Source organism: Myodes glareolus, chromosome 16 (genome assembly GCF_982192425.1).
Source record: "Myodes glareolus chromosome 16, mMyoGla1.1, whole genome shotgun sequence".
Taxonomy (NCBI): domain Eukaryota; kingdom Metazoa; phylum Chordata; class Mammalia; order Rodentia; family Cricetidae; genus Myodes; species Myodes glareolus.
Window position 1 is genome coordinate 21,961,025 of NC_142041.1, and position 27,372 is coordinate 21,988,396.

At 38.7% G+C, this 27,372-nt stretch overlaps 1 long non-coding RNA gene across 2 annotated transcripts; it reads right to left on the reverse strand.

Annotated features, from left to right (window-relative positions):
- Positions 1 to 1,960: 1,960 nt before the first annotated feature.
- Positions 1,961 to 26,589, reverse strand: LOC125391156 (uncharacterized). Of its 2 annotated transcripts, none has more exons than XR_007228990.3 (5): positions 26,541 to 26,589; positions 19,714 to 19,853; positions 18,357 to 18,420; positions 17,534 to 17,627; positions 1,961 to 2,368 (listed from the first exon to the last, which is right to left on the reverse strand). It is a non-coding gene; the product is annotated as an uncharacterized LOC125391156 (long non-coding RNA). The 2 variants fall into 2 exon arrangements; XR_007228989.3 differs by lacking the exon at positions 1,961 to 2,368 and adding an exon at positions 14,600 to 16,618.
- Between the last annotated feature and the right edge of the window lie 783 nt (positions 26,590 to 27,372).

Consider the following 27,372-nt stretch of genomic DNA (forward strand, 5'->3'; position numbering starts at 1 on the left):
CATTGAATCTGTAATTTGCTTTTGGTAAGAGAGCCATTTTTATTACATTGATCCTACCTATCCACGATCATGGGAGATCTTTCAATTTTCTGATATCCTCTCCAATTTCTTTCTTCAAAGACTTAAAGCTCTTGTGATACAGGTTCTTTCACTTGTTTGGTTAGAGTTACTCCAAGATATTTTATATTATTTGAGGTTAGTGCAAAGGGTAATGTTTCTCTGATTTCTTTCTTGGCCTGTTTATCATTTATATATAGGAGGACTGCTTTTTTTTTTTGTTAGTCTTATGTCCTACCGTATTACTGAAAGTGTTTGTCAGCTCTAAGGGCCTCCTGGTAGAATTTTTGGACTCACTTATGTATGCTATTAAATAATCTGCAAATAGCAAAAGTTTGACTTCTTTCTTCCCAATTTGTATCCCCCTTGATCTCCTTTTGTTGTCTTATTGCTCTAACTAAAACTTTGAGAACTATATTGAATAGTTATGGAGAGACTGAATAGCCTTGTCTTGTTCCTCATTTTAGTGGAATCATTGAGTTTCTCTCTATTTAATTTGATGTTGCCTGTTGGTTTGCTGTAATTTGCCTGTATTATGGTTACAAATGTTTAGTTGATTTATATGGTGGAATACATTGACAGATTTTTGTAGGTTGGACCATCCCTGCATCTCTGGGATGAAACCTACTTAATCATGGTAGATGATTCTTTTAAATGTGTTCTTGGATTCAGTATGCCAGTATTTTATTATTTTTACATCAATGTTCATGGGGGAGACTGATCTGTAATTCTCTTTTCCTTCTGTGTCATTCTGTGGTTTTTTTATCAGGGTAACCATAGCCTCATAAAAAAGTCCGGCAACATTCCTTTTGTTTCGACTGTGTGGAACAATTTGAGGAGTATTGACACGGGCTCTTCTTTGAAAGTCTGGTATAATTCTGTGCTGAAATTATCTGGCCCTGGGCTTATTTCGGTTGGGAGACTTTTAATAACTCCTTCTATTTCCTTATGGGTTATAGAGCTATTAAAATTGTCTACCTGGTCCTGGTTTAATTTTGGTATATAGCCCCTGCCCCCAAAATTTTCCATTTCTTTTATATTTTCCGGTTTTGCAGAGTACAAGTTTTTGAAGTATGACCCAATGATTCTCTGGATTTCTTCAGTGTCTGTTGTTATGTGCCTTTTTTCATTTCTTATTTTACTAGTTTGGATATTCTCTCTCTGCATTTTGGTTGGTTTGGATAAGGGTTTGTCTATCTTAATGATTTTCTTGAAGAACCAACTCTTTGTTTTGTTGATTCTTTCTATTGTTCTTTTGTTTCTATTTTATTGTTTTCAGCCCTCAATTTAATTATTTCCTGTTTTTTACTCCTTCTGGGTAAGTTTCCTTTTTTATGTTCTAGAGTTTTTAGGTGTGCTGTTAAGTTACTGGTGTGAGATTTCTCCAAATTCTTTATGTAGGCATTTAGTGTTATGAGCTTTTCTTATATGGGATATCTCTCTGTATGTTGTGAATATGTTTTATTATGGTTAATAAAGAAGCTTATTTGTCCAATAGTCAGACAGAATAGAGTCAGGCAGGAAATGCAAACAGAGATATAGGGAGAAAAAGGCAGAGTCAGGGAGATGCCAGCAGCTACCTGTGAAGCAAGATGTGAGGTAACAAGCCATGAGCCTTGTGTTAAAATATAGAACAATAGAAATGGGTTAACTTAAGCTTTAAGAGCGAGTTGATAATAAGCCTGAGCTAATAGGCCAAACAGCTTGTAATTAATATTAAGCCTCAGAGTGGTTATTTTTAAAGTGGCTGCAGGACCAGGCAGGACAAGAAACCTCCAGTTACACTTTCCACTTAACACTGTTTTCATAGTTTGGTTATGTTTTTTCATAAGTTTGGTTATGTTTTCCAATAATTTTCATTGAATTCTAGGAAATCTTTAATTTCTTTATTTCTTTCTTGATGTATCAGTTGAGCATTATTCAGTTTCCATGTTTGGACACTTGATATTTGACAAAGAAGCCAGAAATATACAGTGAAAAAAAGAAAGCATGTTCAACAAATGGTGCTGGTCTAACTGACTGTCTTCATGTAGAAGAAAGCACATAGATTCATATCTATTACCTTGAAAAAAGGTCAATTCCATGTGGATCAAAGACATCAACATAAAAGCAGATACATTGAAGAGAAAGTAGGGAATAGCCTTGAATTCGTTGGGACAGGAGACAACTTCCTGAACAGAAAGAACACCAAGAGTGTAGGTGTTATTTTTTGGCTTCAGGGGTGACACTGTCCTGACCACTCACTGAGATGACAGTAACTCCTCTCCCTGTACAGAGACTTAAGGTGAAATGTTTCGGTGGTCTTGTGTGACTAGGTAGAAATAAGAAAAGGGAAACTATGGTCAAGATGTAAAAACAAACAAACAAATAAATAAATACACTTTAATATACGTATATAGTACTTTTAATTAAAAAATAAAAAACTTACTATTAAATATCATCAAACTGCTCATTTTTTATACAAAGCTATTATATTTAGTTTTATAGCTGTAACATCACTAGGTTGCATACTTTACTAAATGTCCTAATCAATTGATTTTTAAAAAGTAGTTAGACATCTAGGAGTTTTAAATAACAAATGAAAAGTAAGAAATATAAAGAATATGTTTCTTCCCAGTAGATCACCTTTCTGTGTGTATGCCTATAAAGTGATTGTGGTAAATATGCAATTTCTCAGCCCACCCAAGATGCTTCCAGCTCAGAAGCCAGCATTGAGATAGGATCTTAGCACATTTGAAGAAACTGGAACCCTTCCCGGTGAATCATGAAAGCCTCTATGACAAGATTTCCATTCTTCCTTGAAAACTTGTCATGAATTTTAAGGGAATTTCCTAATTTTTAAATAATTCCATAACCTAATCAATAACAGACTAAAGTAAGAATTTCTCAGGCTATACTAACAGGGTTATAAAGAAAGTTGGGGATATATTTTAATTAAACAGATGTAATGTCTCTGAAGGCCATTTTCATGGTCTTAAGATGTCCTAAACCTGTAGAAAGAAGTTTTTCATTTGGATCAACTCCAAAAGCCTCTTAGGACAAAGGATGAGAGGACTAAGGTATTTGTCTCCTTTCTCACAGAGCCCTTCAACCCATGATTAAGATAAATCAGTACCCTCACTAAACCATGTGTGGAAATGCTATAAAATATTAGCCACCCCAGAAGCAATTTAAAATACTGATATATGCCAGAGTGCTTCCATAGGCCACGGATGACAGAATCAGCCCTGAGTGTGATCACAGTAGAGTACCACCACTCTCGAGAGTGTGGTACCCACCTGTTTACTCTCTGGATCTGGGTGGTGATGCTATAGTTTCTAATGTCCTCTCTTACTATAAAGGTTCCCACCATATACAAAACTCTGCAACTCTTTCCCATAACCTCTCCTGCTTCCAAAGGTATGCCTAAGACAGATCTGCCTCCGCCACACAAGACCGCCGAAACCTTTCACCTCAAGGCTTTGTACAGGGAGAGGAGTCAATGCCGTCTGAGCAGCCAGGACAGTGTTACCACAGAAGCCAAAGGATAATGTTCTTCCCACTTTTCTCAAAGTGCTCCCAGGCATGGCTTGGAAATACATGAGAATGCAAGTACAGATTGGCAATGCTGGTCCAGATTTGAGGTTTTTCCCTCAAAAGTGGTGGAGCTGTGGCAGTATGAACCCTTTTCCCCCTTCAAGGAGTAAGTTGTCCAGATAGAGGACTCTTGCATTATCTGCTACACTAAATAAAAACAGGTTCGTAAATCTATTTATGGAGTAATAGCTCATGGCGTAAAACACTACATTAGTATCTTACAAATTTAAATGCCAGAACCCATGGGGATTCCTAATAAACCTTGTTTTGATAATGTTAAGAGATAAAATATTTAAAACACAGAATATCACTATTTCCAAAAATCAGCCTTGCAGATTTTTTCAGTGTTCTTCACAATAGTAACATTTTTTCTTCCCCCTTATGTCTCTTTGGTTTCTGTTCCATGAAACTGTTCATATTTCATGTATATAAAATATATAGCAAATGTTCTAAATATGCAAAGTATTTTGATTATAAAATAAAACCTTTACTTAAATAGCTCATATATCTGAAAAGTAAACAGCATGGTAGAAATAGTCTTTTAGCTAAAATGATCAAAAGATAAATTAGAAAGTATTTAGAAGTAGTTGATAATGAAAATTTAATATATCAACGTTTTCTTGCAGTACCAAAGAAATATTTAAAGGTAATGTTTGAAATTCATTTTATCAACAGCAGAAACACACGTCCAAACAGCTAAGCTTTCAGTTGAGACGTTAAAACAAAGCAACCGAAACCACATGTTCCAAAAGACAATAAATAAGAACATAAACAAATGATACACATAAGAAGAAAAAGCTATTGCTTTAAAAATATTTTAATAGGATAGAGTAACTATACACAATCTGTGGGAATTTTCAAAAGTATTCTCGTTTCTTTAAATGCAAATAAATTTCTTAGATTAAAAAAAGCTGATTTTTTTTTTAAAAAAAAGGAGGGGGATACTTTAGCTATACTGAGCAAATAAAAATGAATATGAGTAACCAAATATAAAATTAAAAGAATAAATAAATACACTCAATAAAAAACATGTGTGGGAAAGCTATAAAATATTACCCACCCCAGAAGCAATTTTAAATACAGATATAAAGAATATATTTTTGCAAAATTAATCATGAATAACAAAATTGAAGAAACAGTGAACACACTGTCCAATATTAACTGCCAATCTGAGAGAGCCTAGAGTCACCTGAAAAAAAGTCCCAGTTGAGAAATTGTCCTTATTGTGTTGGTCAGTGGACATGTATAGGGGGATAGTCTTGATTGTTAATTGATGTAGGCAGGCCAGATCACTGTGGGAAGAACTATTCCCTGGGCAGGAAGTCCCAGATGCATAAAGAAGCTAACTGAGCACAAGTCTGAGTGAGTGGAGAACCCGGTAGCAGGCAGTACCCCTCAATGGTTTTTTTTTAATTTATTTATTTATTATGTACACAATGTTCAGTCTCCATGTATGCCTGCAGGCAAGAAGAGGGCACCAGATCTCATTACAGATGGTTGTGAGCCACCATGTGGTTGCTGGGAATTGAATTCAGGACCTCTGGAAAAGCAATCAGTGCTCTTAACCTCTGAGCCATCTCTCCAGCCCCCCTCCCATGGTTTTTGTTGTGCTTATTTTCTGTGGAACTAGTTCCTTAATGAATTCCTTCCCTGAATTCCCTAAATGATGACTTCTCCCTATGAGAAGTATAAACCTTATACAACCCGTAGTTTCTTTTGGTGGTGGTGTTTGTTCTAGCAGCAACAAAAACCAAAATAGAACACTTGACTATGCCAATAAACATGTAAAAGATAAAATTACAAGTTCAAAAGAACTTTTTCAAAAATAAAATTCCAGGTTCACGAAATGTTGCTGATACTTCCCACCAAATTGTAGGGAATACATAATTCCTCGAGCACTGTTTCCACAACGTCCATTAAGTCAGAGAAACCAGACCATTCTCTAAGACTAGGGTATTGTAAGTTGTCAAGCAAGGTAAACATGGTGCCATAATCATAATTAGCTTTAAATAAACCTTACTGTATACCATGTACTATCATAAATGTTCTCAATATTTTTTCTCATTCATTTACCATGATAGGACACAGCTTGAGTGTCATCCAGATTAATTGGATGATACAGGTAAGAAAAATGAAGCCAGAAAACTACTTCAGATCATACAGCAAATAGATGACCAAGCTACAATTCAAATTCCGAGAATCCATTTCCAAAAGCCTGTACTTATAAGTGCTGTCCCAGTCTTCAAACAACAAAATAGTGGACCGAATTATTGCTTAGACGTAAAAATAGTTGCTAATCATCTGATGATAATATATAAAACAAAATACGTCATATCATGATCAGACAAGTTTTATTTCAAAGATGCATTGCTGGTTGAGAAGAGGGTGATTGGGGAGTGGGAGGGAGAAAAATAGATCAAGGACCTAGAACCATGGTTCAGAACTTAAGAGCACTTACTGTTCTTGCAGAGGTTACAGGATCGATTCCTAGCAACCACATGGAGGCTCACAACCACATGTAACTTCAGTTCTAAGGTATCTGATCCTTTCTTCTGGCCTCTGCAGGCACCAGGCACACAAACGGCGCACAACGTACATGCAAGCAAAATACCAGTATGCATAAAATAGTTCAAAGCAATACATCAGCAAGTAAGAGAAGTTTTTCATGTAGCAAGAGATAAGAAATTTATCATAACACAAAAACTAAAGAGAATTTCATTAACACGGAAAAGACTTTACTAAAAACTTTCTATATATGTCCTGAATAGAGCAAGGCTTTTAAGAGCAGAATCCAGACAAAATGGCTTTTCCTATAATAATTAGTATTATTTGTCATAATACTAATATACCAATAAATAAGACAAAAGATATGAGATGTGAAAGAAAGAAAGTCCGTACTTGTAAACACCAGGGAGGCACCAGCCAGGAAGCAAATGGGCCAGCTAAAGATCTTCACCTCTCTCTCTCTCTCTCTCCTCCAAATCCAATCTGCTAGTCTCACCCCCTAGTTCTGCAGCACCCCACCTGCTGTGGCCACCCTTCCTCTCCTGCTGCCAGATATCTCCAGTGACCCACACAGATCTTCCCTCCGAGCTGTACCGCTCCCTCCAGCAGGCGTTCCTTGGGAAGCTTCAGGCCACTCCTGCCAGGAAAGTAGATAGACTACCTGTAGATCTTCATCTCTCTCTAGTCCTCCAAATCCAGACCCTCTGTCTCATCCCCAGCTCTGTAGTGGGCCAACTGCCACACTCATCTCCTGCAGATCATTCCCATATTCCCTTTGAAATTCCCTGCCCAACCCACTCATTGTTTTCTCCCAGCTCCGAACTTCAGCAGGCGTTCCCTATAAATGCACAGTCCACTCCAGCCATGGAAGAAGTAGGCTAACTGCAGATCTTCACCTCTCCCTCCCTGCCTAGAGATGTTAAAACGAAATATCAATAATCATAGAAAGCTTACAAACTCATGGAAACCGAATAAGTCACTACTAAATAAAAAGGGGGAGCCAAGACATAAATTTTGAAAAGACTTCCTAGAGTAAATAAAACTGGATGCAGCATGTGCCCAAATACAGGACATAATGAAGGTGGCTCTAAGAAGAAGATTCATAGCATTAAGTGTCTCTATTATAACAATAACAATGGTTATAATGATGATGAGAACGGAGAGATCTCATAAGAGTAACTCAAAAGTACACCTGAAAACTCTCAAACAAAAAGAAGAAATCACACCCCAAATCAGTGGCTGACAAGAACTAGTCAAACTCAGGACTAGAGTCAATAGAATAGAAACAACAACAACAAAAAGACAAAGAACCAAACAACTGATGGTTCCTTGAGACAATCAATAAGATTGACAAACTCTTTTTTTCAATTCATTTTACATATCACCACAACTTCGTGCTCTCCTCTCGCTCCCCCACACCCCTAACCCACCCTCCATCCACTTCTCAGAAAGGGTAAGGCCTCCCATAGGAAGTCAACAAAGCCTAGCACATTAAGTTGAGGCAGGACAAGTCCCTCTCCACTGTATCAAAGCTGAGCAAGGCATCCCACCACAGGGAATGTTCTCCAAAATGCCAGTTCATGCGCCAGGGATAGATCCTGGTCCTACTGTCAGGAGTCCCACAAACAGACCAAGCTACACAACTGTCACCCATCAGCAGAGGGCCTGGTTTAGTCCCGTGTAGGCTTCCCCAGCTGAAGACTGACAAACTCTTATCCAAATTAATTAAAAGGCAGAGAGAAAGAATGCAAATTAACAAAATTAAAAAGGAAAAGAAGGCCATGACAACAGACACAAAGGAAATCCAGAGAATCATAAGAACATACTTTAAAAATCTGTATTCCACCTAATTGGAAATTTAAAAAAAAATGAAGGATAGTTTTCTAGATACATACCATTTACCAAAGTTAAATCATTTATGCAAGCAATTTAAACAAACCCATGATCCTTAGTAAAATAGAAACAGTAATTTAAAGGTCTCCCACCCCACCCCCAAAAAAATCACTCCAGGCCCAGATGGTTCTACCACAGAATTTTACCAATCTTTTCAAAGAAGAGTTAAGGCAAATATTCCTCAAATTATCCCACAAAACAAAAGCAGAATGAACATTGTCCAATGTGTTTTATAAAGCCACAGTTGCTCGGATACCCAAAGCACATAAAGACCCAAAAAGGAGTTACAGACCAACTTCCCTTATGAACATAGATATAAAAACACTCAATAAAATAATTACAAACTGAATCTAGGAACACAACAAAAAGATCACTCACCATGATCAGGAAGGCTTCATCTCAGAGATTCAGGGATGGCTCGATAAATAAAGAAAATAAGTAAATGTAATCTACCATATAAACAAACTGACAGATTGGAAAACACATGATCATCTCATTAGATTCAGAAAAAGCCTTTGACAAAATTGAACACTATGATAAAAGTCCTGGAGAGATTAGGCATGCAAGTGACATACAGCAACATAATGAAGACAGTTTACAGCAAGGCCATAGCCAATATCAACTTTTTTTTGAGAGAAACTCATAGCAATTTCATCAAAATCAGGAATAAGACAAGTCTATCCACTCTCTCCACACCTTTTCAATATAGCACTTGAAGTGTTAGCTAGAGCAAGAAGCCAACTGAAGTAGAGCAAGAGGCTACAAATTGGATAGGAAAAGGTTAAAGTGTCTTTATTCATATATGATATGATAGTATACATAAAAATTCCACTGGGGAACTCTTGCAGAAAACAATTTCAGCAAAGTAGTTGAATACAAAATTAACTCACAAAAATCAGAAGTTCTCCCATGTGCAAATGATGGAAATGACATTCCTCACATAGCCACAAATAATAAACAATATCTTGGGGTACCTCTAACCAAACAAGTGAAAACTTACATGAGAAAAACTGCAAGACATTGATAAAAGAATTAAAGAAGATATCAAAAGATGGAAAGATCTCTCATGCACGTAAATCGGAAGGGTTAATATAGTAAAATAGGGCCACCATACCAAAAGCAATTTACAGATTCAACATAATTCATCAAAATTACAACATTATTTCTCGCACCTTTTGAAAAGACAATTTTCAGCTTCACGTGGAAATACAATATATTCAGGATAGTTAAAACAATCCTGAAAAATAAAAGAATTATAGGAGACATCACTGTCTCAGATTTCAAGTTGTACTACAGAGCTATGGTAATAAAAACAGAAAGGTATCAACCAAAAATAAAATAAACCAGACACATTGACCAATAGAATCAAATTGAAGATACAGTTATAAACCCACACACAAATGACCACCTGGTTTTTGATAAAGAAGCAAGAAACACATGCTAGAAAAAACACAGCATCTTCAATAAATGATATTGATCAAACTGAAATACTGCATGTAGAAGAATCCAAATAGATCCACACTTACCATCATGCACAAAACTCAAATCCAAAGGGGTCAAAGAGTCCAACATAAAACCAGATACACTGAACCTGATAGCCAGGAAAGTGGAGAACAGTCTTGAGCTCATTTGCACAGGAAAGACTTTCTGAACAGAACACCAATAACACAGGCATTAAAAGATCAGTAATTAATAAATGAAACTTCATGAAAATGAAAAGCTTCTGGGAAGGAAATCACCATGATTCAGTCAAAGCAGCAATCTACAGAATGGGAAAAGATTTTTACAAACTACACGTTCAATAGAGAGCTAATATCCAAAATACATAAAGAGCTCAAAAAAACTGGACATCAAGAAAACAACACAATTTAAAATGGGGTATAGATCTGAAAAGAAGAAATTCAAATAGCTAAGAAACAAAGAAATGTTCAACATCCTTTGTCATCAGAAATTTTCAAATCAAAACTACTTTGAGAGTTAATCTTATACCCATCAGAATGGCTAAGATCAGTAAGACATAGGACAGCTCATGCTGGTGAGGATGTAGAGTAAAGGAACACTAATTTATTGTTGGTGGTAGTGCATAATTGCACAGCCATTATTAAAATCAGTGTGGTGGTTCCCCAGGAAAATAGGAATGGATCTACCTCAAAATGCAACTATACCACTCTTGGGCATTTACACAAAGGATTCTTCACCCTGGCAAAGAGACACTTATTCAACCATATTCATCACTGCTCTATTCATAGTAGTAAAAATTAGAGCAACATATATGTCTGTCAACAGATGAATGGATAAAGAAAATGTGGTACAGTTACACAATGGAACCATTGGAAAAAAATGAAATCATGAAATTTTCATGTATAAGGGTGGAACTAGAAAAATCATACTGAGAGAGGTAATCCAGGCCTAGAAAAGACATAATATGTATTCATTTAAAGGTAGATATTAGCTGTTAGATCAATGACAACCAAGCTACAATCTATAGAACCAAAGAAGTTAAGCATAAAGTAAGGCCTGGATCGGGGGGAATGACAGATAGATCTCCCTAGTAAAAAGAAATAGAGTAGATGGTTATGGATGTATTGGGAGGGTCTGGAGTGGGAGGACCAAGGGGAGATGGGAGAAAGAAGGGAATGAGGAAAGGACTAAGAAAAAAGACAGCTACAATTAAGTTCCATTTGAGGGGTACATGGAAACAATACAGTAGAAGCTTCTTTCCTATGATGTGTACCTAGATGAAGGCAATGTAAATGAAACCACCAAATAATGGGGGATGCAGAGCTCAAATAGACTTTGTTCATCACCAAATGAACTTCCCAATACTAGAAATGGGTTATATATGATTGAGTTGTTGGTAAAAGGGCTTCCATAGGGACCCCCAAACAACAAAGGCTGTTGCCATGGCTATAGCTTGCTCTTTACAAATGGACAAGAAGGCCCTGCATGCTAGCATCTTTGGTTCAGGAAGGTCTCTGCTGTAGAAGGCCGCAGCCACATTCTCCATCATCAAGATGGCGCTGACATCCGGCCTCACCGCCAGGTGAACGCACACGTGTTGGTATTTTTCCACTGTGTCCCCGCCTACTTCCGAGGCATCACCTGGGACTGGGAGCAGCGGACCAATCCAAGAGTGACATGTCCGAAGCAGGGTCTGTTTCCTATATAAGGATGGGTTCCATCATATCTGGGTCTCCGCCATGTTGGCTGATGCTCGCTCTCCCAAGGGGCATTAAAGCTTTTCTGCAGAAGTGTCCTATGTGTCCCTGCGTCGTTCTTGCAGGCGAGACGGTAGCGCGGGGCACTCTGCACTACCAACAGAGAAAGGAAAATACTAACGCAGGCACAAATACTTTGATCTACAATGCTGTCCTGCTAGCAAGATATGCTAGGTCAATGATGTCTCAGAGCTTTTGGGAGTGACCAACCAATATCTGATTTGACTTATGGCCCATTCCATGAAATGGAATTCAAACCTGACACTGCTTGAGTGACCAAGAACCCAAGACTAGATAGTTCAGGGATATAGGGTAAAAACCAATACTACTGTCATAAATTTTTTTTTAATTAATGTAGCAATAAAATGACTCCTGATGACATTCTGCCATGCTTCTGGATCAGTTCGTTGCTCATCCACTAAGAGCAGTTCTGGCTTTAGCAGACAGAAACAAGTATAGAGAGACCCACAGACAAACTTTATGTAAAAGGCCTTGGAGCACTCAGCCCTACCTAACTGGGATGTCTTCATCAAATCCCTCCCATCAAAACTCAGGAAATCAGCATGATCCACATACATATGAACTCACAGAGTAAGGCAACATACGCAGGGCCTATTCAGGACCCTACACCAGCCGGGGTCCTAGAGCATTAAGAAAAACAGGGACAAATGACCCCATCCCTAACCTAGAGGCAATCTCCAATTAACAACTCTAGGACTCAGCCAACCATGACTCACTTAATAGAAACAGACCACCCAAAGGAAGTTCTTAACTTCCAGCCTTTATCACTTGTCAGAGTAGGACTCAGCTGTGATAAATTTAATGGAGGCCTGAGTCTTAGTAGTTTACCCTGAGGCAATACCTGGTTGCAGGAAGAACCACAAACTGAGATTACCTAGCACCACCCAAGAACAGACTATCCAAAGGAAATGCCTAAAGTTCCAACCTTCCAACTGTTGTAAATAGAATCACCTTCTAGCACACTCACCAGGACAGCCCTAGACAAATGTCAGCCAATCAGGGGTCCTGAACCTTAGAAATCCCTCACCCCCACCTTTACTACTATAAAAACCCAACTCTGAGCTCGGGGCTCTTTGATTATTCCAATATATTGAACATAAGGAAAGACCGAGTTTGCAAACTTGTATAAAATAAAGGCTCTTTGCTTTTACATATGGGACTCGGTCTCCTTGTTGGTTTTGGGAGAACTTCACGGATCTGGACTTAACAACAACCACTTGTAAATGAAATTTTGATTTTCCCCAAGAGAATCTCAGAGAAATAGACTACTCTTAAGAAAAAGCTGCATGTGCAGTAGTAGATGGCCAACACACAATGAAGTCAACAACATATTTGGAGTTCCTTGTCTCCCATGTCATGTCAGGACTCTTGTTTTTATTTGTTTTTATTTTATCTTATTCTTTATTTTTATTTTATTTACAATTTTTCCCTCTCTCTTTTTACCCTCTGGGTCCTTTGGGTATATATTATGGCTTCCAGTTTAGTGCTCTTGTTTGTTTGCTTATTTATTAGATTGCTTGTTTTATTGAAAATAGATTCTTCCCTCATACAATACATCTCAACCACAGTTTCCCCTTGCTTCACTCCTCCCAGTTCACTCCCACCTCCCCTCTCCCCCAGATCGATTCCCCCTCCATCTACTGCCACAAACGAGTAGGCCTGCAAGAGAAAGCAACAGGACAAGATTTAGCAAGACAAGATTCATAGCCTTGCCCAGTTTCATGTTTATATGGGATTCCTTACTGTGTGGATGAGTGAGTCTCTGCTCCTGTGCTTGCTCTTGGAACATTTTCCTTCTGTTTTGTCCAATTCCAATGTGCTAGTTTTTGTTTTATCTTACTATATAATATTTTAATTCTTTAGAAGACTGTTGGTTTTTTTTAAATAAGTTTTTTTTGGTTTTATTTTGTTGTTGTCTTTTTTAAACACTGTTAAGGACTCAATCCAGGATCTTATGCTTACTAGACAGGCACTCTACCATTGACCTAAATTTCTGTCCGTTGTTATCTTAATGAGAGACAGAAAGGGGGTGGATCCAGATGGGAAGGAGGTGAGTAGGAGCTGGAAGGAGTAGAAGGAGGAGAAACAATAATCAAGATATATGATATGAAGGGAAAAGACTATTTTAAATAAGAAGGGGAAAAAAATACCACTGCCATCAAGCTATTGGAATAATAAGGGTTCAATGAAGTTTCTAATAGAAGAAAAGCATGCTAAAATTGCACTCATCTTTCCAAGTTACCAAACAGAAATGGTAGTAAAAGATAATATTCTTTGCAATAGAACTGGTTCAGTTGTACACATGGGTTGTGTTTTCAGGGACATACAGTGAGATCAACGTAAATGTAAAGAAATGTCTATGATCTTGGATAATATTGCTGTATAGCATAAAATACCAGTTTCCTATAAAAGTAACTTCAAAATTTAATCCCCAAACATCTTTTAGTTGGGTCTCTAAAGAGGTCAATTTCTGAAATTCATCGGGAATAAAAAAGTGCATACAAATACTGAAGACAGTTTTGACAGCTTGAGCAAAGAGTAGAGAATTGTGTTCTAGGCTTTGCTGCAAAGCCATTGCAGTAACTAGAGTAATTAGATCGACTCTTAAATTGATCATAAGGTCTTTGATCAGATTTTGATCTTTGATCAAAAAGAAGAAAAGTAGAGATTATATCTACTTATGGTGCGAATGTATATCCCTACATAATACCTGCATTGTCAGTTAAAACTCACAGGATGCAGCACTATTTGGGACTTTAGAAATTGTTTAAATCATGAGAGTAAATCCCTAACAAAGGATTTAGTTATTTTATAAAAAAAGTTGGAGGGCAGTACCCATGTGCCCTGGCTGTCCTCGCCCCGATGTTCTTTGCTATTTGAGGACATCAGTTCGATCACATCTAGAGGACACAGCATTCAAAGTGCCATCTTGGAAACAGAGACCAGATCCTCACCAGGATCTGGTGGCACCTGGATTCAGAACTCCCAAGTCACAACAGTTGGTAATAAACCAATGCTGTTCGTACATTGCTTCACATACAGTATCTTGTTATGTCAGTAACAATAGACTAATAAAGCAAAAGAAGTAACTATTCTAATATTTAAAGAAATACATAAAATGGGTACTGACTACATACAATACAAAATAGTGGTTACAAATGAATTAGATGTGATAAGGAAAGTTGGAACTTAGTACTTGGAAATATAGAACACCAAAGGTGGAGAAAGAATTTAAAACAAATTTTGAGAGTTTGATTCATAAGACAGGAAAAAAATACTTTATTACAAAAAAAAGTAGGTATCTTTGAAAATGTACCAGACAGATCACAGTCAGCAGAAAATATTTTATTATCTAAAGTTAATGAGAAATTATCTAAAATATATAGGTCAGCTATTTAAGATTTCCAAGATCAATAATGAAAGAATGGGCAATCTAAGAAAATGAGACCGAGATAGGAGTTAGCAGCAACAGAAGTGCAGCAAACATGGAAGTTTATAAAAATAATTGCCCAAACAAATTTATACTTACAAACATGCAAGTTAAACTAGCAAGAAAACATATCTGCATGTTAATCAGATTAAGCAAACCTCCTAGAAAGCGGGCTTGAACACAGTGGTGGAACAGACGTGGTGATCCAAGACATCTCCAATGCATCTGAAAACATGCGCAAACACGGCCACTCTGGTGTACAATGTGGCGGTACTTTGATTGGATGGGCATATATAATCCGTGCCCAGAAATTCCATTCCTGGCTTTCTATCTGCCTCACAAATCAGTACGGAAACATACTCAAGAATAGTTCATTGAGCTGTTTGTAATAGCAACCGTCAGAAGCAATCTAGCTGTCAGTCACTGAAGGAGCAGGTGAGGAAAATGTGTACAGGGCAGATTATCATATGCTAAGCATTATTTAGAAGCAACAAAACTAAGGGGTACAAAGTAACACAGATCAAGTTTTAAGAAAACTGCAGTGAGTGCAAAGAAAGGACCGCCCAAGGGGCCGGGCTGATGATGGCTTGGGAAGTCACTGGTGTGATTACATAACTCAATAATTTGCACCAGAAAGTTTACACAGTCAAGCATATACTTAAAAACATGTGGCTTTTAAATTTACAGGCTTTAATATATGCACAAATAAATCCTATGCTACAAGGCAGCCAATGAAAGGTAGGCAGTTCTTACGCCCTCACAAATGTGCTCCTACTCTACAGAGTAAAATATAAACCTGCAAAATGAGAACTATGGCACGCTCTTATGCATTATGTAAATGTGTATTTAATGTGAACATGCTTATAAATCTATGCACATGCATGTAGGGAGTCAGAAAGACAAGGGAAATAAGAAATTTTTATCAAAGGTTGGTTCTGGGATCAGAAATTGAACCGTGAAGGAACAGAGGAAAGAGAGAGACCTATATGGATGTCACTTTGCATTGGGTTATGAAATGGTTTGAAATTTGGTTTGAATTTTGTCCTGCTTGTGTATGTTTCTTAAACAAAATAATCAAATTATTATAAAAATAAATGTAATATGTATGCATCTACTGGAACAAAATTATACTGTCATTTTCCTACGTGTCTTCCTTCCAAATTGAGGTTACAGGTCACTAATACTTTTATAGCTGTTGAAACAGTTTCTGACATATGACAAGAAATAAAGAAAGCAAAACTGGGAAAGACAGGAAGAGGGAGGAAGTAAGAATGTAGTGGGGGGCAGTCAAGTTGTTTTTTCTTTCCGATTTTCTACAATTTTTACATTTTCAAAATTTGTCTCCAATTGGGAAGGGAGGATGGACCCGAGTGTGGGGAAGGCTAACAACACCAAGAGGATTAGGAGAAGCCTACCTTGTGTGTTGCCGCGAGGCCAAGGGCTATGCCTGGATGTTTTCTCTAACATCACTGATGGCTGCCCCCCTGGCTTTCCGAACTATGCATCTTAGCTCAGAGTGGCCACAGGGAGAGGAATGGGTACTGTGAGAACAGAGGTCTCAATGAGGAGAGACAACTGTGGCCGCATTTTTCACTCTCTTTTTTAACTGAAGCTGGGGATGCTCTGGCTACCTCTACAAGTAAGCAAAGGCAGACTGCAGACAACTGAGACTCACTGGGGACCCCCACACCCATGCAGGCTTGACTCCTGGCTCTCTCATCTGTCTCTCAAGCAGCCCTCAGAAAGCCTCCAGCCATTCAACATGCGTTTGACCTCCTTCTCGTCCAAGGCTCTTCCTTTCCATTTCTTGACCCTCTGTCCCATCTTCACTTTCCAGATGCTCTCCAAGGCTTCGCCTTTCTAAGTATCTTTTATGTGCTAAAGATCGGACTCTGTTGCTGGGTTCCGGAGAATGTTGCTTAAAACACAAAAGGTTAAGCAGAGAGCAACTTTATTGATTAAACATCCATTTTCTTCCCTTTGTTTTTGTAAGAGCCCTTGATGTTGCCTCTGATTGACAGCCCCACCTGCACACCTCTGGCCCTGGATTCCCCTTGGTAATGTCACTGAGCTGCAAAACTCCACATCCACTCCACACAAGCCCCACATCCTTCATGTGCATTTTCAAAGAGGAAAGAGAGAGGAAATGTAGCTTTTCTCTCTTTATCTTTCTTTCTCCATCCCTTAGATATTTCTAGAAGTCCCTATTGAATGAGGAAAAGGAAAGAAATGGAGAGAGAAGAAAAAGGCTTTAGCAAAAGCCCCTCCCTTTTATTTGCAATCCTTCAGCTCACAGCAAGTCTTTGACTAGGCTTTCAGGAAGGTGACAACCTTGTTCAATTAGCTTTTCCTCCTCACCTCTCACAGTGTGAATGACCTAAAGATTCCTGACTGCAAGACTAACAAAATGACACCCATTAACAAGCTCGGCGTGAGAGGCTTGGCATGATGGTGGCTCTGCCCTGTTGTCGGCTCAGGATAATGACTACATCAGCCGGCTCTGATTCTTCCCTGCTCTCCCCTGGAAGTGTAATATTGAAATAACAGGGCACTACTACGTTGCCATTAGCGATGAGGATAAGACTCCTAAGTACAGAAGCCAAATGTCCAGTTACTGATGGATAGCCAGCAATAAATGAGGTTGAACAAATCAACATAATGCATTCCTTCTCCATACGTCTCTACTCCCAGCACTTGGTCCAAGCATGAGAACAAGATCATCAGGACAATGGCTTGAGAAGATAGGACCAGCATGTCCTGTGGGAAAGAGCCCTTTTTTTTTTTTTAGTAGTTTTACCCTCTTTGTGGCTCCTTCCCTGGGTTCTATCCTCACCTTCACCTCTGATAATCCAGTCCAAACCTTGGCAGGAAATTGCAGCACAAGCCAGATTCTGCCTTAGCATCAATGGAACATCAACTCGATGAAGCTATGGAAGCAAAAACTGAGATGAAAAACCAGAGGATCCAATGCTCCCTGGCAGAACTCAGGATGACCCAGACCCCTGATGAAGATGATTCAAACAGCCAGGAATGTACTAGACTTGCTTTTATTACCTTTTAAGAGCATTAATACACTTCTGGGAATTTTGCAAGTCAGTAGTTAATAGTAGCTATTATTAAAATTTCAGTTCCATATACATCCTATTAGAAAGAGTTACCTTAAACACAAAAGTAGCTGTTGACAGAGGCTGTTTGTTCCCACCCACCCAGTCCCGAAATAATTGCACAGAAACTATATTAATTGCAAAACAGCTTGGCCTATTAGCTTATGCATATTTCTAGCTAGCCCTTATATCTTAAATTAACCCATTTCTATTAATCTATGTATCGCCACAAGGTTGTGGTTTACCAGTAAGGTTCTGTCCAGCATCTGTTTCCTGAGGCAGCTACATGGCTTCTTTTTTACTCTACCTACCCTCTCCATATGTATGTATGTATATGTGTGTGTGTGTGTGTGTGTGTGTGTGTGTGTGTGTGTGTGTGTGTGTGTATATATATATATATATATATATATATATATATATATTCCAGTCTGGCTATATTCTGCCCTGCTATAGGTTGAAGCAGCTTCTTTTTTTAACCAATGGCAGTAAAACATATTCACAGCATACAGAGGGGAATCCCACATCAAGTAGCAAACTGTTAAAACACATTACCTCTTTATTATCTTATTACATTTTACTATGGTTTGTGCTCCCATGGTGTTTGGCATCTATTGTTCTGTAAGGCAAAGATAGTACAGAAAAGTGTGTTATCATGCTTCTTTTGTAATGCTAAGTTACACAATATTACGTTGGTAGTTTGAAGTCAACTATGGTGCTAGTATTGACATCATAGAAATTAACAAATGCTGCAAATCAAGACTTGGTGTATTATTCTGTTGATGGCCAAGGCTGGGGCTTACCAACCTATGCTCCAATAGTCAATCTAACTTTTAGTTTATTCTTTTATGACTCACAAACTAAAACTTGATTTTTCTATTTTAAAGCATTGTCAAAGGAGAAATAGGAGAAGGAACCAAAAAAAAAAAATGGGAAAAAAAGGTTTCCTACAAAGGGCCCAACAGTAAACATTTAACATTTTTGTCTCTGTGGGATTTTTGTCACAACTATATAATTCTGCACTGATATACAAAAGCAGGCACTGAGTGTAACTATACATTAATACAATTTTATTTATAGGTTGTGGGTCAAATTTGACTTTCAGAACAGAGTTGGTCAATTTGTTTTTCTTTTTTTAAGATTTAGTTATTTGTTATGTATACTGTGTTCTGTCTGCATGTTTGCCTGCACACCAGAAGAGAGTATCAGATCTCATTATAAATAGTTGTGAGATGCCATGTGATTGCTGGGATTTGAACTCATTCATTACTATTAACCACTGAGTCATTTCTCCAGCCTAAGTTAGAGATTTAGAGCAAAGAAGTACTCTGAGGGTACTGGAGAGATGTCTCAGTAGTTGAAAACTTTACTGTTCTTACAGAAAGCTCAGGTTTGAGCCACAGCATAGCTCCAGTTCCAAGGAATCTGACATCCTCTCATGACCTCATTAGGCACCAGGCTTGCACCAAACGTGCATTCTGGGAATACATGTATGTGTGTATATATGTATGTATATATGGTGCTTCTTTTTCAAAAATATTTTTTATATATACAATATATATTATATACTATATATATTGTTTGTATATTATAAATAGTATATAGATATATTATTTATATATATTGTATATATACAAAATATTTTTGAAAAAGAAGCATCATTCTAAGAGAATCAATTAGCTGTATGAAATAGGCAATTTAAAGGGGGCATTATATATTTTATTATGATTTGAAAATATATGCTATAAGCCCATTAGATAACTAAAATCTTAATAGAAATGATGCACTTTGGCATTTTGATTGATGATCAGTGGTTTGGTTGTTACCAGCACACCTCAATGCCTACTGTCTTACATAGTCTACAGTTTACCATACCTTTTTTCTTCTCAAGAAGACATTGTTGAACACTTACCACATACTAGACAGAAAAAAAATAAAAGAAAATGATGAGATTCATATTTTACTGGCGTGCACAGTCCTGTGTGAGAGACTTGCCATGGGTGTAGTATCATGAGACAGAGCAACATCACAGAAATGCAGAATATCCCAGCACTGTGAAGCAGAAAGTGAAGAAAACGATGTTTATTATTCGAAGTGACCCCACAGACAGCAGGAAAAGAGCCCACAGGGCAGCACCCTGGAAGTAGATATTAGTTCCGTTATCGTGTGTGGGAAAACTGGCTCACAGAAGATTAGTAAACATGCCTAAGTTAAATAAGATAAGGGCAGAGCTAATATCTAGAAGTAAATATCTAGAATAACAAAGAATTAAGTCCGGTTGTTTGGACCTTAAAACCTTTGTCTAGTCACCCCACTCCTAGCCAATACCTTGTTTATAGACATGACCAGTTTCACATCTTACGGCATTCTAAAACACATCTCAATTTTTTGAGATCTTCTGTCTCTGTGCTTAAGTTCCCTTTTCCCCAAACAGTCAAAAGATAAAGCTAATTTAACACCCGCAGGTCTCTGAATGGAGTTCTGAAGTAGTATTGGTGGTGAGCTAAACCCAGTCAAATTAAAAGTTTTAGCATGACACTGTATGAATAGATACAACACTCTCAAAGTACTAGTAAAATATTGGGCTTTTTAAGGTCTGGCAGTAGCATAGGCAGTTGCTTGCTCTTTGTGGAAATAGTTCTTTGGAAGCAAGATTCAACCACTCGTGCTGGGTGAACCTGAGGTGGAGTCCATAGCGTTCAAGTTCAAGCATACACAACACTATCACTGAAGGTCTTACAGGCAGGCAGACATTTCATTTCAAAAGACAGGGAAACCCCAAAGCCCTCTATGGTAGTTTGAAAGAGAATGGCCCCCGTATACTCATGTATTTAAATGCCTGGTCCCCAGTTAGTGGAACTACTTGGGAAGAATTAGGAGATATGGCATTTTCAGAGGAAGTGCATCACTAGGGGATGAGCCCTGAGGTTTCAAAAGTCCACGCCACTCCCAGTTGCTTCTCTCTTGGCCTCATGGTTGTTGTCTCCAGATGTAAGTTCTCAGCATTGCTCAAGTACCATGCCTGCCTGCCAGCCGCCATACTCTCTGCCATCACAGTCATGGACCTGTCCATCACGGTCATGGACTCAGCCTTGGAAACTGTAAGTCCCAGTAAACTCTTCTATAAGTTGCATCAGTCATGATGCTTTGTTACAATAATTGAAAAGTAAATAGACACTTTCCATCCTGGCTCCAGTGGGAGCCTGTTTGACGCACAGTTTGTATATTTATCTATTCACAGAAGTCTAAAAAAATCAACATATTCTTAAATTACAGAAATGGGAATTTCATAATCTCCTTGGGAAATTTCTTCTGGAGCACAGGTTCTTAAATTTTAATTTGAATCGAAATCAGCTAAGAAGCTTGTTAAATGTGTCTTTTCCTGGTCTGTAAGACCCCCACAGTCTGATTTAGTAGGTTTCCGACTAAAACCTTGGTTAAGATATTTCTAGAATTCTTCAATCCCTCTGATGAATAACATCCTCCCTTAGGCCTAACGAATTGATATGCTACAGGCCCACTGCCTTTTATGTGCAGTTCTGAAATCCCAAAACTCTGGAATTCAGGCTTTTTTATATGACGTCAGGCAGCCAAACCTGCTGTGAACTTGTCTGATCTGGGAGTAAAGCCTGAACTTAACTCACTAGAAATGTTATATCTCTGATTATCTAGATAACTGATAATGAAACATTTTGCTTTGGAAATATTAATAGGATTTTTTTGGTGCTACCCCAAACTTGCTGCTAGTGTCCCAATATAAAATACATTTTCCTTTTTCCCTTCCTCAAATAATGAATATTTTACTATTAGAACATTTAGCTCCAGTCATTCTGATAAGGGCTGTGGCCCTAAGCAAAGCTTTGGCTACAACTCTGTGAAAGGGAACATAGTCCTTGAGTTCTTATCCTTTGAGCTGCATTGGTGTCTCAGAAACTCGATCTTCAGAAGGCAAGAATGAATGTATGCATTCCTGGACAGCTGTCTTTGGAAGTTCTGACTTCATAAAGTGTTTTTCTTCAAGACAATGGCCCACAGCTCTTCACCTTTTCTGAAGCTCTGTACATTAACCTCACATAAGGAGTCTAGACCACGTTCTTAGCCTACAGATAATTTTTGTTTACAGGTCCTTATCACCCAACTGTTTTTCAACAGAGTTGGCCAGGCCCATTCAAAAGTCCCAGAAAACTAAATGGATGGTAGAGATGAATTCTACAGATTGAAGTATAATCAATCAAGTGACATTCTCAGAAGAAAAAGAAAAGAAAACCCAGAAAGGACATGAAGGTCAAACCAGGAGAAAATGCCTAGGTACCAGCTGCTAAATAATTGCTAGTTAATTAACACGACCTTCGAAGTCCTGCACCAGTTGTCTCTGCCTCCCACGCCTACGCTCGGTTCCTCTGTGTCTCTCCATTCACATCTTCACTCTATTGTGTTTAACTTTTTTCTGTACAACATTAACATCTTCTTTATCTAACACCATTTGTGCCTCATGGTCTGGACTGCTTGTCAGTCTCCTGCTTTCCCTTCATCTCAAATTTTCTAAAGACCATCCCCAATGTTGTTCACTTTCCACCACAGAGTACTGTCCCTCACAGAGCCCCCAAACACTGCCTTTTAACTGGCTGGCAATTAATCTCCATAGCCCACCAACCGACAGTAGCCATGAAGCTAGGAACCACACCCATCATCCATTCTGTGATACCTGTGCCGGATACAGGTCTGAAAGTGATTCAGTGCTGGAGAAATGTGTTCTGACTGAATGAGTGCATAAAGGCCTAGAACGGAGGCAAGAATAAAAACAGGAAGTCGGGGCTTTGTCTAAACATGTTTCTGGAAACATAGCTAGCACATGAGAACTTGGTCTTGCTGAGGGGTGAACACACTAACACCAAAAATACAAAACAGAACATCTGGTCTTTCCCTTCCCTCTCCTGACTATTTTCCCTCAGAATCCTCAACAAAAATCCACTCTCTATATCTATGTACCCGTAAGCTGTTCTTCACAGAGTATAAGGTCAGAGGTAGTAGGGATCATATATACAGCTCCTTCCCCACCTTATACCAGTTCCTAGAGTTATGCCTGAAACATTTTGGCACGATAAATATTTGTGAAACAATGACAGTTTAGTCAGTGGATTCCTGTATAATATTATCCTCTCAAATATCAGAGAATCTACGTTCTGAGATCTCCGAAGCTCCTCCAAAGGACTTGTGTCCCAAACCTCTCTTGAAAAAAAAAGAAAATCATAAATTAAGATTTGAGGATGACAAATTACCAATCTGTCCCAAAAGGAATCTATCCACCCATCCATCTCAAGTAAATTATTCTTCTGAAAAGTTACTGAACTTTACCAAACTCGAGAAAAAAAACTACCCTTAACTTTTCTGAAAAAGAAAATCATGATGTCATTCCTCTCTGCCCCTCCCATCCTTGTATCCATTTCCTTTTCATTCCTCAAAGTCCCATGAGAGGTTTCTCCAGAAGCAAAAGCATATCCAATGTTTTCAGACACTCCTTTGTGATCATGAAAAACATCTTTGCAGAGAATAAAAAACAGTGCAGGGAATCTTCTCTGAACCCAAATCAGACCTGGCAAACCAGAGGGCTTCAAGAAGACATCTTTCCCTGCAAGGATCTGTGTTATAGAATAAATAACTGGCGGGCAGAGCATCAAAGTTTGTGTTATGATTACCGCTGGTCCTAAGAGATTAGACATTGAAAAATAGTCCCCATAAGCCATAGAACTCACAGAATATTTTATGTTCTTAAATACTCTATTTTGTGGCCTTAAATCATTTCTAGATTTCAAATTCTCCTTATTTTCACTAAAACTAAACGTGTGAATTACCCTAAAGAAGATCATTTTTCCAGCCATTGTACTGACTATTTTTCTTGCAGATATAACAAAACACCCTGAAAAGTCCAATAAGGGTTGGTTTGGTTTGTTTTGTTTGTTTTGCTATGTTTTGCTTTGTCACAGTTCCAGGACACAGAGTCCCATTGGGGAATCCATGGTGGCAGGAACTTGAGGTGGCAGGTGGCTGGTCACATCACATTCAGTCAGAAAGCAGAGGAAGAGGAATGTCTCTGCTCATCTCGCTTAACACTTCTTAACTATGGCCCCCGGCATGGTGCCACCTATACTTAAGGTGAATCTTTCCACCTTAATTAACCCAATCTAGATAATCCCTCACAGACATGTCCACAGTGTATTGTTTAAATTAATATGAGATCCTATTACAATTATAACCAGTATTAAGGATCACAGGCATCAACTTTAAAGGCAGGAATGCCCCAGAACTCAAGCATACAATTCGAGTAACACAATGTGACCAGGGTAAGTCCTTTGAAATTGTGTTAGTAGAAATGAGCTCCAATAAAGACCTTGCATTTCAGAAGGATGAGACCAAGACTTGCCAGTTTAGTGCAGTTTTGGCAGGGTCCTTGCTATGTAGTTCTGGACAGGTAATCACAATGTAATGCAGGCTGCTCTTGAACTCATGACAGTTCTGTTTTAGTCTCCAAAGTGCTGAAATTGTAGCTGTGTGCCACCATGACCTCCTGAATACCCCAATTTCTGACTACTTATTACATCTGCAGCCTATGCTTTACCAAATTTTCTTCATGAACAAAGTAAGTATTCTCTAGGCCATATCACTTTCCATGACATTCTAGAAAAAAATGTAAAGACCATGTATTAACAAAAGTATACACATTTAAAAATGTGTATTAAAATTTACTGTAGTAAGAAACCACTTGTTTGTTTTCCCAGCCACCCAGACTCCCAAAATAATCACACAGAAACTATATCATTTAAATCACTGCTTGGCCTTAAATCACTTAAGTGTATTGCTAGCAAGCTCTTACATCTAGTATTAACCCATTTCCAGTATTTTATATTTTACCACGATGTTCATGGCCTACTGGCAAGGTTCCAGCATTGTCTCCAACATATGTCTCCAGCAGGCTACATGGTTTCTCCCTGACTCTGCCTCCTTTCTCCCAGCATTCAGTTTAGTTTTCCCCACCTAGCTCTGTTCCACCCTATCAGGCCAAGCCAGTTTCTTAGTAACCAATGGTATTCACAGCATACAGAGGAGAATCCCACATCAATATATACATTATATGTCTACCACAGTTCATATATTTTATTCAAATTAATTCCCTATAAAATTGACAAGTCACCATGGGGCACTGATCTCTAGAGTAATCAACACAAAGTAGAAGTCCCGGATATTGAATCTATGCATGCCTGTGTCCTCCCAATAATTTCTTCTATCCCTCTAGCCCGGTTCCACCAAGAAACAACCATATTATCCATTTTGGTGGTTGGTGTGGTCTGAATTAAATCATCCTTCTTGACATAAGTCTTGAGCCTGATCAGCAAACATATTACCTGGAGATGTTTCTGGTTTGTCAAGGGAAAGCAAAGATACAGAAGAAATAAGGGGAAGTTGAGTAAAGGAAATGACATTCAAACTGAAATCTAGAAATGTTCTTGAGTCTGTGCTTTTGTGTTCTACGAGCAGACACATAAGACTGGACATTTACAATGCTCAGAAGTGCAGCAACAGACTACAATCTTTCTGTAAGAGATTCTTCGGGGATTATAGAAATAAGGGGATTTACACAGAGATTATAATCCTGATTATACAGAATTGATAAACTTTAACACTGCATGTGCATGTTTATTAACAGCATGTCTCCACAATAACAACTGGAGGAAGCTGACAAGCAATGACCTCTTTTAAAGGGTTCAAACGCTTTTTTAAAATCTAAGTAGATGAGGAAGCTTCATTCTGGTTAAGTACACCATCATATTCTGCTGCTTAAACAACCAAGTGAAGGCATGTTTGCCACTGGAGGGCTTGTATTGAAGTTCTAGCTCTTTCTCTTATTATCTCTGTGACTTTTAGCATGATGCCTACTCTTTCTGGTCCTGGATTTCTACATTTATAAAATAGGGGTGGTAGTAGCACTTGCCTCATAGTATACTGAGAGAGCCAATGAGGCAAGAGAATACTGCCAAAGCAGCAGCAAAATGGGAAAAGGAGAGCAATCTATGGGTTCCTGACAAATCTGGTTCAATTAAAAACTGATCTTTTATTGGAGTATCATGTTTCTCCCGCCCCTCTTTTGGTGTTAGCATCCGCCTGCCGTTAAGGACCCGGCAGAAATCCAGCACTTTTTCTCTCCATGGTTTTAGTCAATGGCTATTGTCTTCATTTTGCTTTGTCTCATTATAATAAACAGTTGGTAATTCAGTGTTATTTCCACAAATTGCATCTGAACTATCGTCAACCTTTGAAATCAAAGTCATAGGCTAGCAATCATGCTATGTCATAGTATGTCAGTGGCAAAGGTCCCTGTGTGGACCTAAGCTATGGTCACCGGAAGATCTGTTGGATGCATCTGAAATCAAAAGAGGGCCACCAACAAGTCACTTATTTGTCTGAGGAGCTAGGGACACCTCTAGGAGATGAGAAATCGAACCCATTCACCGTCTCTGCATGGAGTCAGCGGTTAATCCCCAGGTCTGTTTGTTACCTGCTACCCAGATACACCTCAGTGATGAGATCTCCCTGACTTTGCAAGAGACTCCCAGTAATATGAGGGTACTGGCGTGCAGGTGGAAGCAGCACTATTGCTTTGAGGCCCGAAAGGGAGACACCAATCTGTGAGAGGGGGGTCTCTACATTTTTGGTCTCACCACGGAACTCCATGAGTACACCCACCATGGCCTCGGCAAGGACAGTGGTGAGCAGCAGCCCCCGTGGCACAAGGCGGCAACCCTCAAAATGGGCTCCTGTAACGGCAGGCATCAGTAGCCATGGCAACAGGGAGGCGCCTTCACAATCGTTCTATTCGTGGGGCAGACGATTAACGAAAATAAACTAAACCTGGGGAGAGAAAAAGTGGCTGACACCAAGCAGCTGCTCAGAAGGTATGTTTATGAGAACTCAAGAAAAGAGCCGGCGGGAGACCCTGAAGTACCGGAGACCAAGGGAAGCTGTGGCGAGGGAGATGACAGAGCCGAAAGAGGGAGGAGCAGTAGCCTAAATTAGCTAGTGTTTCACCATTAGCTGGCAGAGTGGAGCCCAGCTTAACCCAGGATGTCCCGCTGTGTGACCTTGGCCAAGTCCCGCAACTCTTCAGAGCTTCAAAGTCCTCACTTGTAAAATGGAATAACAAGAGACACTAAAAACCACTTCAGAGAATATTTTAAGAGGTGGAACAGGAAGATTTGTTTGGAAGTATTTCTTAGACATTAAAGCACAGTTTGCAGGTGGCGAGATGGCTCAGTGGGAAAGGAATCTGCCTTTGAAGACTAAGGAATCATGTTTGAGCCCTGGAACCCAAATGGCAGAAGAAGAGAACGGACTTCTGAAAGTTGTCCTCTGACCTCCACATGCACACACACGCGCACACACACACACCATAGAGCAAACAAACACATGCATGTTGTAAACTGTTAATATAGTATAAATATAGCCATGCATCACTTAATGACGGCCATTCCATTTTAAGAACTTGCATCTATAAATGTTTTTGTTGTAAAATGTCACA